The 12,737-nt window shown below is 39.9% G+C and overlaps 1 long non-coding RNA gene across 1 annotated transcript in view; it reads left to right on the top strand.

The window, feature by feature from the left end:
• LOC142016070 (uncharacterized) overlaps positions 1-9,039 on the top strand; it is a 28,748-nt gene extending 19,709 nt beyond the window's left edge. The window contains exons 3-4 of the long non-coding RNA XR_012646285.1: positions 3,912-4,047; positions 8,847-9,039. This is a non-coding gene — a long non-coding RNA (uncharacterized LOC142016070). The remainder of the gene's footprint in view (positions 1-3,911; positions 4,048-8,846) is intronic.
• Positions 9,040-12,737: the final 3,698 nt, after the last annotated feature.

Here is a 12,737-nt window from a genome sequence, read left to right as displayed (position 1 = left end):
TGTTATGTTTTAATTACAACAAAACTAACTCTTATAGTTTTTGAAAATAATCTACAAAAGAACAGAAAAAAAGTCCTAATTTAACAATATATATGAATGGATCTGTTGCCATATAGACAGAGATATAAGTTGCTGAAGAAAAATATAATAGCACTGCAGATACTTTACAGTATGAAAACCTAGCTCCAGGCTACACATCCCCAGATAAAAGGCGGCAGCTTCACTGAAGAAACAAGAAATTTGTCAAGGCAGTCCTTTGAAGCATGCAGAGATATGCTTCACCAAGAAAGGGTTAAAGGCAAATTGAGCTGCTTTATCTAAGAATGGCTGCCACAGCCTATGACACCTGATTGCAGAGTGCTTGCCTATGGTCAGCTGCATCTTGTAATGCCATTAGGACGTGAGATTCAAATGCAGAATTAGCTGTTGCCTACACAGAATTATGTTAAACATGGCCTAGACTGAAAATCAATATTCTGCTTAAGTAACTGGCCCTCCAGTAATTTAATGAAGCTAAATTGCATTACACGGAGGTAAGGTGGTGGGGGACCATTTTGTCTCAAACCTTCCATTATACAGTGACTGTACAGCTGTATGCCTAAAGAGAAATTAAACACATACACTCATTTCTTCTTGAAGTTAGAACAGTGTTTTTTACACTGGATTACTTGTCTGCTTTCTTAATTTGAAACTACAGTAAATAATTTCTAGCTCTACAATTAGAAGTGAACCACAGCCTCACAATAAGGGAGAAAATTGCTTATAGAGTATTAAAGCATTTTTTTTATTCACAAGAAAAAAATGAAAAAGACATTAAATGGTAGATCCGTATTAAAAATGTAATTCTGAGGGGTTTAAATCTATGACATGTCGACACTGAATTAATTAAATTCATGATCTGATCAAGGACTGAAAAGCTACCTTGGAGCTATCTCTTAAAAATGCTATATATGTACATGTCAAAATAGGAATTAAAAAAAAGCAAGCCTTTGATTTATTGGCAATTCATGCATGCATTATTGTGCTTTTTTCCCTTGTAGTAGGAGGAAAGTCAAAGTTTCATAAAGCACCTGAAAGCTTCACCAATATACTTCTCTATTAAAGAGAACTTTCTCACATGAGATGATTGTAGTGAAACTCCAAACTATCCACTAAGAAATTCTCATTATGACATCCATGACTATATAATGTGTGTTAAAACTGATTGACAAGAACAAAGAGGGTACCATTACATTATGCAGTACTTGCACTGCACCCTCTTTTATTTATTATTCAGCTACAAAACTTCAACTGGAAGAAACACTTCAGAGTTTTGGGTTAAAAAGACAGAATCAAACTGACAATAATTCTATGCTGTGTGGTATGAAGTTATGTTGACTAGAGGTTATTTCCCCCTAAATCATTCGTTGCTTTGCCTTATACAAAGGTAGCACAGATTTCAACCATGAGAAGCTGTAATGGTTTCTTTGGAGAAATACAGGAAGTGGAGTATGTACTGTCTAAAAGAGAAGGGCAGTGATTTGCATGGTCAGTCACTAGTTTTCTTGCTTGTGGTAGTATCTTAAATTTTCTGTTAGAGTTTTCTCTTCGTATTTTAAGACAGTGAAAACTCATGTCCTTTAGAATGCAAAATTTAATTTAAAAAAACCCTTAAAAATAAATGACTGCTACAATCTCTATTTAGCATGTTAAAACAACATTACAAATTTCAACTAGATAAGAAAGTTTGGATAGACATAAAATGCTGACCAATATACATTAAAATGGCAATAATGCTAAAGTGCTGGGTAAGATTTGTCTTTACTGCAGCCGAACAAGCAACAGAAACTATCATTTAGGGCTTCTTTTTGCAACTGGCTTAGAATCCTCCTTTACAGCCACATTTAACCTCTGTTCAGCCTGGGCTTCCCTCCCAGTCCCAGACCAAAAAAAAAATCACTGGAATTTCTGAAGGGTATTGTGATATGCTACACCCTGCCCTAAAGTCACATTTTAATATCAGATACCAATGTAGGTCAGTAGAGTCAATCAAAAATATTGTTTAGGTTATTAAAGTGAAATTCTTTGTCAGTGATGCTGCTAGAGTCTAAAACAAGTTTTACAGAGAACTGCAAAATCCCACAAACCATAAGGCAGGAGTTTGATACCATGTACAGTTCTCCATAATGTTTTAGAGGAACTAGCAAGATATCTGAATAATCAGGAGATTATTTAATAGAATATTCATCTTTGTCTTTCCCTAACTTGAAGGCTTATTCCCACGCAATATCCTTTCAAATGAAAGGAACAATGTGGTGCGACAGGTATATGATATACCCATTAGCTGATATTTTGGACTCAGGTACCAACAATGAAGTAGTTAAAATTTTAACATTCATATTTAACATTACCACCATATTCAAAATTTGTGCTCACTGATGTTATTTCTGCTCAGAGTAAGACTTAACCATGATTTCTTAAATGGTACTGAACATGTTTCAGTTCTGTCATGAGTTCATCTGCACCCATAGCAAAAGTTGCCAAGAACCAGTACATTTCCTAGTGTGGTCTGAGTTGAAATGGGTAGTAGAACATCATCTGAGGGCTAGGGGGTTGTTTTCATAACCAGAAGACTTAGAAACTACATTTGAAAAAGAATGTAAGATTAGAATCTACAGAAAACAGCATGTTGCACAAAAAAAATCTGCAGAAAACCCCTAAATTCTCAATATTTGTCAATTCTCCACACCTACAGATGTCTATTGTCCCTAATAATAATTCTGCACAGCAAGATGAGTCATTTCCAGCCTGCTTATTTTGGGAAGTGTCATTTGTGAACAATTAATGTGCATAATGCTGCTCTCATTGAAGTAAACTGCATAATTCCTGTCGACTTTAGTCAGGGAGCACAGCCTGAGAGCAGAATTGTTCTGAGCCACAGACAGAATGTTTATTATTCACTCTTCTAAAAGATCATGCTGCTGATCCAGTAAAGCCTTACTTTCGATAATAGGAACTACTTGTGTGAGTAACGGTTTGCAGGATCAAGTGAAGTGATAGCAGAATGACAAAACGTGTGTTGAAAAGTCAGTGTCATCTAATTCTGTTTTTACTAACATACACTATAAGCAAAACATTCTGAGCTGAACTAGAGAATTCTTGTATACTTGACTAATGTCATATTCTACTAAGGGGAAAAGAGTGAACCCTTTCCTTTCCTGGCACTATTAGTCTTAAATCTGCATCATCATCCTTATGTGACACTGGTACGAGGTAGTCTAACGTAAGAAGTAAACTCAGGATGAAGAGGCAGTAAAACTCTTTTTTACTCAGTGTTGGCAAAGCAAACATGAGTAATTACTGATAGCTATTTCATACTCCTCAGTATCATCTGGTCAAATGGGCTTTACTACCAGGTGACAGAGACATATTTTCCCTCTTTTTTTACTCTAAATATTTTTAGCCTCTTACGTTTTGTGAACGATGGTTTACATATCTGATTACATGATCACTACAAAGTAAAGAACTTGAAGTTAACTGCAAGAAAGAATCATGAAACACATTCATTCTGATGCCTGAGCACATTAAGATTGAAGCACAGTTGTTTGCAAAGCTCAGTCTATGGATCATACTTGTCACTAGATACTGTAGGATTTTGTTAACACCAGTTGAATTTAATTTTGCAAACATATACAAATTATATGTTAATATGTGTGTGTGTTCCTCAAGGTGAATGCTTATGTTAAATGTTAGTGCTTTCAAAATTTTCATTAAAATTCTTACTAAAAATAGATTTTTCCGAATATCTTGACTGATTAGTTTAACTCATTTCTTCTGTTCATATTTGTGTTTAATGTTTTGATGATATTAGATTCTACCAATGAAAATAGATTTAAATGTTCCTTTCAACACACCCTGTTTTTTTCTTTCAGATATCTCTTGCTGATGGTGTGCTGTCAATGTTGAATGCTGGAATTGTTAGTGAGCAAGCACAGCTGGATGAATTAAAGTCTCTCCAGTAACTGAAACCAGAAATGACTTCATCTCTAAACTTTCCATGTAGCACAGGTCAGAGCTCTGAGTGTGGATAAAAATAATGGGGTTATCAGAGAAATAAAAAAGTCAAAAGACAGAATACTATTTACAGTTGCTTTATGTATCTGTAATAACTTCCCTATGTACAAGCACTAAACTCATTGGAGAATGGTGAAGTAATTCATTATAAATTAAAGGTGAGAGAGATAGTTAAAATGATTGGTCATATACAAATAAATACATAAACATGTGCAACACAGAAGTGCAAATATTTAATAAATTGTGAAATAATATTTTTGCACAATAATACACAATTGTCTTAATTTACCCATGTCTGCTCACAAATATTGAAGTTGTTCATGGTAGCCACTAAGGTTAATTTTAGGAAAAGACTGAACTAGCAAAAAAACATTTATAAAGTAAACATAGTCTAGAAGCTGCTGTAATCAAGCCTGAATGATTGACAAGAGGACATGTGATGTTGTAGAATGACATTCAGACTCCATGGGAAATTTAAATCTTCCCACCAAAACTTAATCCTTTACATCACACCTCTCCTTTCAAAGTTATAATCACATGACTGAACAACTTCTAACACAAGCTGAGACTTTGGTGTTTAGGTGGCACACTTAGGCTACGTCTACACGTGCACCCAACTTCGAAATAGCTTATTTCGATGTTGCGACATCGAAATAGGCTATTTCGATGAATAACGTCTACACGTCCTCCAGGGCTGGCAACGTCGATGTTCAACTTCGACGTTGCTCAGCCCAACATCGAAATAGGCACAACGAGGGAACGTCTACACGGCAAAGTAGCACACATCGAAATAAGGGAGCCAGGCACAGCTGCAGACAGGGTCACGGGGCAGACTCAACAGCAAGCCGCTCCCTTAAAGGGCCCCTCCCAGACACACTTTCATTAAACAGTGCAAGATACACAGAGCCAACAACTAGTTGCAGACCCTGTATATGCAGCACGGACCCCCAGCTGCAGCAGCAGCAGCCAGAAGCCCTGGGCTAAGGGCTGCTGCCCACGGTGACCACAGAGCCCCGCAAGGGCTGGAGAGAGAGTATCTCTCAACCCCCCAGCTGATGGCCGCCATGGAGGACCCCGCTATTTCGATGTTGCGGGACGCGGATCGTCTACACGTCCCTACTTCGATGTTGAACGTCGAAGTAGGGCGCTATTCCCATCCGCTCATGGGGTTAGCGACTTCGACGTCTCGCCGCCTAACGTCGATTTCAACTTCGAAATAGCGCCCAACACGTGTAGACGTGACGGGCGCTATTTCGAAGTTACTGCCGCTACTTCGAAGTAGCGTGCACGTGTAGACGCAGCCTTAGAAAGACAACTGTATGCCAGAGGAGCACTGGGCCCGTCTGCCTAAGAGAGGCAAAATGCCAGAGCAGCCCAGTTTTGCTTGAGATGCAAAACCAAAATGTGCACCCTTCCCTAAGAATATAGTACTCTTGCCCTTCCGTGTGACCAGTCAAGTCTTACTGATTGTGGGGAAAGTCAGGGTGGAGGGTGAGTCATGGCTTTCCCTACTTTCCTTCCCTTCCCAGATGAAGTATTCTAGTAGTGAGAGAAGCTCAGTAGCAGACTCTGCTCCCAGAGACACAGAGGATCTAATTCCAACTGGTTGTTCCAGAAATCACATGGAAAAAAAGAGAACAGAAGGAGATTAACAGTGAATTTGGATATTTCCTCAGTCTTCTTGATCTCCTATAGAGGAACAAAATGTCTTTAGGATATCTGAGTGTGTACCAGTATTCGATCTAGTTCACATCATACAAAACAGGATCAGTCATGAATTTTTTGTTTCTCTTCATGCATCTGCTCCTTACTTCACTCTTCTCATATACTGGTCATTTTCTCTCAGTCACATTCTCAGGCACTTTTGCAGATGTTTATGATTCCCCTGTAAAATATTTCCACATTCTCCAGTCACTGAATGCCAATTAAGAGACATTTCTTACAGCACTGGAGGCTGTTACGGCCAGTTACTATTGTACCAAATCCTTACAAAGTATGTGCTTTAATGTGTGTTAAAGGTCTTGTATCTCTCTCGTATTTTTGCATCTGCTTTGACATATCTAATCTCTTGACCATATCTCCTACCTAAGTATAGGTACAAGTTTGTTGTATACAAACTCTACTAGCAATTTTCCACATTACAGCAAAGTCTCTCCATGGATAAGACGTATGTAAAATGGCATTTCAATTGTATCTGATTTACAAAAAAAAGTGTTTGAGATATGGTACGCATATTCCGCTAATCTAGAGGTCTTGAAATTCCACAGCTTTGAAGAACCTGATCACTGGTGAAGCTCTGGTTCCTAATGACAGTTTCTTCTAAAAAGCCGCTAAAATATTTCATTATGATCAGGTAGCCAGCATTCTTTATGGAAACACATCAGTTGTGAATTTCAGGTTGTTCATGCAGTACCAGAGTTCCTTCCTCTGTTCGTCTCTGTGCAACAGGCACATTTCTGGGCCTTCCATGTACATTTTCACTTCTTGAAACCTTTTATCTGCGACTCTGTCAAGTGAATAAAATGCTTCTGGTGAAGAACATTCCAAAAGACAAACTGAAGAAACAGTAGCTGCAAAATTGTGTATTGAAAGTGCAAATCTTGAAGCTTCCTGTATCCTTAGGAATCTGCCAAAATCTTGCTGATGTATCTAATATGCTGAAGAATTTGGCTTCCACAGTCTCAGCAAATACTTCAGCACTTGTGAACAAGTGGAACAGTCCCTTTAAATGTTTTTGTTCAGCTCCTTGAGGTCAATGAGCCTATCCCCTCTGGCTGTTGGCTCTTCTGGTCTGCAAGTAATGCCATGTCTCGCTCTGTAGAAACTTCTCTAGTCTTCCCTCCCCTCTTCTCCAAGTCTTGTGGGACATTCCACGTACCATGCGTAACAGTTTCTGCATCCTCCAAAAATGGTATATTGGAATGTCATTAAGCAGACATTCTTTTCCCAGAAGCCTATCTTTATATGGCACAGTTTGCTTATTCACATCTGGGTCAGGCTGTTGCCAAAACTATCTTTCCAAATTTCCATGGCGCATACTTGCTTGATTCACCCATTGCATCAGGTTTGCAAAGGCAAAAACCTTTTTGAAGACCACCCAGCCCCCTACCTATGGCCTTTTCTATACATGTCACTTGTGAATGGCAAATATGCTAATGAGGGATGGATGTAAATTCCCCAGGGCTCATTAGCATAAGGTCACAGGATTTGGAATCCAGAAGAAGCTCTTCTGGACTCCAAAGCAACATGTACAAGCACAGCCCCTGGGGGAGGGGGTCTTCCAGAAGGAGGACTTCCTTCCAGAAGACCCACGCTTCTACACGCTGTTTTGGAGTCCAGAAGAGCTTCTTCTAGACTCCAGATTGTGTGACCTTATGCTAATAAGCGTTGGTAATTTACCTCCGTGCCTCATTAGCATATTTTGGGCCATTTATTAGCATGCCACTTTCAGAGAAAGTGGCATGTGTAGAAATGGCCTCTGTGAGGGCCAATGACAATAATTCTCAAACCTTATCTTTATTCCCTCAAAGCTTTTTTTCCCTTCTCCCGCCTTATCACCAGTTTGTAATGCATTGCCTACCTCCTTCACATGGTGCCCCATCAAAACAATGCATTTTTTGCTCATCTCCCATTTTATTAGCCCCTGCTGTTCTCATATACAGTTCAAATAGCTATTTGAACCTTTTCCAGAAGTCTTCATCTTTCCCCAATAATTTTAATGCTGACTGGGGATTTACATCTTGCAGTTACACAAGCTCCACATCAGCCATTTATATTTTACCTTTCTCTTTCCCACAGTCAGCTTCACTTTCATCAAATATGTATACTCTCCTCTCTTGGATTTGTCAGCATTTTGAGCCTTCTATTTATGATATGATGTAGTATTTTTTTAGCAATAATTAAGGCAGATTTTAGAATAACTGTTAACCACAACACATTTAGGCTAGGTCCACACGGAGCTCTGCTCAGTGCTGCTGGCGGCAGAGCTATGCGAAGTGAGCTTCTTGGGATTGCAAATGGCTGCTTATTTGCATACTGCCATAGCTCATTACCATAGCCACACCCAAGTTCAGTGCCGGCACTGCAAAGGCTGTGTGGACATGCCTCTGTTGGCTAAATCCCCATCACCAGTCCTTTATGCCTGAAATGTTTCTTTTCATATAGCTGGTCATTTGAAATTTGCAATCCCAAGAAGCTCACTTTGCATAGCTCTGCCAGCAGCAGCACTGAGCAGAGCTCCATGTAGACTCAGCCTTATAGAGTAATAAGGCAGTTATGCCAACGTAAAATAGTCTAGTCCTCTCTGTAAGTAAAAGGGTAGGTATGAGACAGAGCCTGCAAGAAAACTGTTACACTGATATGCGACTTGAAGGATGTGAAACAATTTTAAACGTCCTGCTAAAGTTTAACATTTTCTAATAAAATGTGGATGAACTGAATTAATTTATTAATTTAAATAATTATTTGTGAAATAATTATTTGTATTAATCACCCTGGCAGAAGGCGAAATGTAAGATATTTGGTGGACTTGCTTTATCTGACCAACACAGACATATATTACATTTTGATACAGAAAACTCATGTTCAATTTAGAGCTGACTTCTCCCTGATCCCTTCTCCGCCCCCCTCCCGCCCCCACTCCCCGGTCACTAACACAGTGTCTCGTCCTTCAGTGGTGATTTTGTTATGCAGAACAAAACTATTCTGTTCTGTTACAGGCAAAATAAATTAGTTAAAGATCCACAGATAAGGAGTTGTCTCGGAAATGTAAAATGTTGTGGCTTGTCTTGCAGAGCCGAAGCCATTACTTCATTCAAGCTCATTGTATGTGTGGTTAAACTGAGGGATGCTCCCAGGATAGCTGTTTGCAAATTGGAAAGCTGAAGGAGGAGACTTACCCTTCTAATAAGGCAAAAGGTACTTCCCAACTACTTATCTAGTATCTTATGTATCAATAAATGTCATACAACAAAGTCCATGTTCATGAATAAAATGTCTCTGATCATTTTGATGCAATGTTCCATATTGATATTTTTAGAAATGAAATAAAATGTGTCAGACTAGTACATTTGGAAAGATTAGTAAATTAAAAGAAACAGTGCTTTCCAAGTTGTGATTTACTTTACTTTTAAATTATCCTTTTCATAACTTCAATTCACTTCAACTTTTAAAAGACACAACTATACACGTTTCTACATTACAAACAGCACAACATGGAATATAATATACAGCTATTTCCTTAAAGAGGTTTCAAAACTGTATCTTGAGTAACGTAAATACAGCTCCCTGTCCCTCTAAAATGAAACAACACAAAATACTTTTTATAATCCTCTGAATTTGTTCATTACTTACTATGAATTCAGATCCAATTCTGATCTTCCACCAGTTTCACTGGGATTTGGATCAGGCTCCCAACCAACTGCACAATTCACTCAAGTCCAGCTCACAGCATTTCCCAGAATTCCCCACATCCTCCATTTGTTCTTGTTTTAATTTACACGGGCAGCTATGTATTAACGGACTAAAGGGCTGGAAGAATTTCCATTAATTTGAAAATCCGTTAAATCTGAATTGTTCTAATGTACAATGATGCATTGACCTTCCCAGCTCAGCACTCACTCCTGTCCTCTATCCCCCTCATCCCTTCCTACCTCCTGCCCCATTCTCCTCACACCTCCATCTCCCTCTCACAGTTACTGGGAGAGGAGCTACACACCAGTTTGGCTCCTTCCACCTCCTGCAGCTACTGGTGCACTCAGTGCTGTGGCACCTCCAGCTCCGAGCCACCTGCATGAAGGCAGAGACCAGCTGCTACCCCCAGCCTGCCAGCCTCCAATGACACAGCTGCTACTCAGCACTATTGCAGGCAACAGTGGCCAGGCACCAACATGCTCCACACACACGGGTCTCGGGGAGGAGAGCTCCCATGCCCCACCACAGCCCCGCCAACCCCCTGCATGGCTTCTCTAGCCCTGGCAGCCCCAGCTACTGTGGCAGCCCCAGCGTTCCCCCAGCCCAAGTGGCCCCAGCCACTGCAGCAGCCCCAGCTGCGATGGCAGCTCCAGAGGCAACTTCGGCTACTCTGGTGAGTCACCGGCATTTATTTGGGGTGGGGAGAGGGAGGTGGACAGCATTCATTATTTCCAAAGTCCATTAAATCAGGGTCCATTAAATGGAGGGCTAACTAGAATGAGTACTTCCATGCAACTCAATGAGTCGCTCCCAGCTAATGAGCGATGTACCAGGGAGTAAATATTTGCAGGACTACACCAGTAGGAGCTTGGACTCCACTTGTATTTTGAAAGGAAGCATTCATATCTATTGAACCGTATAAAATACAAAATAAGAATATCTCGTGGTTGACCATTTCTGCCACAGCCTTATGATTTTATTTCTTTTTAACGTGTAAAAACATCAATTCGTTGATCTCAGACACGATGTGAATGAAATGGGTTATTTACAATCATTTCATACACAGAAAGTTAAAATTAATTTACTTCTCATGGAGTAATTACTTCAAAAATCACTCAGTACATGAAGGGCCCAATCCCAAACTCACAGTTAGTGGAAGTTTTAGATATGTGAGGTCTGCGAGAGCAGATCCTATGCACGCATCTCGGCTTTCTACTTGAAAACTTTTCACTAAAACATGTGTGAAAGCATCTTTACGCATTTACAGATTGTACCTCTCAAGTCTAGCACCCTCCAGGGCAGGTCAGGCCTCCAGGCTCTTCTGGAGGGCATTGCCAGTCTGCTGGCTGGGCTCCTGGCCACTGGCCAGGTTTCCTACCCCCTGGGCTGCCAGCAGAGCTCTGTTCCCAACCTTCCAGCAACCTCTGCCACTAGGGATCTCTGATTCAGCAACATCTATGGTACTGCTGGATTACAGGTGTTGCTGGATAAGTGTCCAGGACTTCTACTGACCTGTCACATACACCTGATATAAGGGTGTGTCCATGTCAGCAATGCCAGCTCCAAAATACTCATTGTGATTTATTATATTGGTAATCCATGAAAATAAGAGTGCTTAGCTAATAAAATGGTTCTGCAAGTTTGTTGTGTCCTCTCTTCACCCCAATATTCCTAGATAAAAGACAGCTCTCCAAACAGTGGGTGATCCTTCCACAGATGTAATATGTGCTGAAATACTTAGGCACAACAGGATAAATTAAGAACAGAGCTTTAGTCTAATCCCCAAGTTTCCTTCTGTGGATTTTAAGAGACATCACTATTGATATTTTACTTGGAGTTTTGGGGAGGTTTTCAGTTTTATTAAGCTGGCACTGTTGTAGATGTACAAAGCAGTGGAGAGCGGGAAAAGTGGTTCTCTAGGCCCACTTTAAAATGGTTCAGTGTTTTGAATTAGAATAAAAACAAGCTGTGATGTCTGCTGTCTTGATTTGGGGTCTGATACTTAAATTCTTATTCAGGCAAAATGTCCAGTATTTTCAGTTCAACATTAGCCTCTTTGTTTTTAAATGTTAATAGATAACATTATATTAATAATTAATGCAGTTTGCACTGATTTATTGCTATATTTGTAGCAATTCAAAGCACTTTGTACACATCAGTTACGCAAGCTTCTCAGTGCTCCTACAAGACCAAAGTATGACACCCATTTTAAAGTTCAGGTTTCCAAAAGCTATAAGGATGTCAGTGGCAGAGCTGGAAATAAATGCCTGAGGGTATGTCTACGCTTACTGGAAGACTGACTCCTTCAGAGTCTATCTTCCTGGGTTTGAGTCAGCGCACCTACTGGGTATGCACTAAATTCAACCATCAGGGCTCTTCAGTTGACCCCAGTACACCTCATTTGCATGAGTAGTAATGGAGGTCAATGGCAAAGTTTCTCCCATCGACCTCCCTCTGCGAGAACAGCCTGATAATTTGACCCTAGATATGTTGATTCCAGCTACGTAATTGTCGCAGCTGGAACTGTGTGTTTTAGATCAACCTTTTGGTCTAGTGTAGCTCTGGCTTGACTCATATCTCCTTTTCTAAACCAATAGGCTACTTCCCATTTTCCCAGCTTCCCCACAGTGAAACTGTTCCACTGTACTACTATTGCAAAACAGTGTTAATTCTGCATGTGGAGTGGCTGCCAGACACAGCACCAAAATCTGTAATTTGCTACACTGATCTAAGCCCAATCTTCATTCATACTGAAGTCAATGGCAAAATTCTCATTGACCTCATCTGGAGCAGGTCTTTGTGCTGTGCTGGAGGCTCCTGCTCAGCAAACACTTTGGCACATATGTAATTTTACTCATGTGAGTAGTTGGAAGCCAGTGAGAATTTGCAACTGAATTCATTTGGATTAAGCAGTTACACATTTGGCCCCACAGAGTACTTGGCAAAAAGAAGTCACACAAGTTCCATGGGGAACTTGCTCAAAATCTCTGTAAAGTTGTGTCCCTTCACTTCATGAACTACGTGTAATGAGGAATAACCATAAAAGCTCACTACACAGCAGGCTAAATTCCTGCGTACGGACAAAACAGAATCAAGAGATATTATATCTATTTGGCAAATTTCCCCTCACACAACACAGAGACGTGTTTTAAATAAACCAAATTCATATTTTAAATCTATATTTATTCCCTCTTTTAAACACTTATTTTTTTAAATAAATTCATGAACTGGTTGATCTCCCTTTCTGGGCAGATATAGAGATGGAGGAAAGA

Source organism: Carettochelys insculpta, chromosome 7, assembly GCF_033958435.1.
Source record: "Carettochelys insculpta isolate YL-2023 chromosome 7, ASM3395843v1, whole genome shotgun sequence".
NCBI lineage: Eukaryota > Metazoa > Chordata > Testudines > Carettochelyidae > Carettochelys > Carettochelys insculpta.
This window is presented reverse-complemented; position numbering and strand designations above follow the sequence as displayed.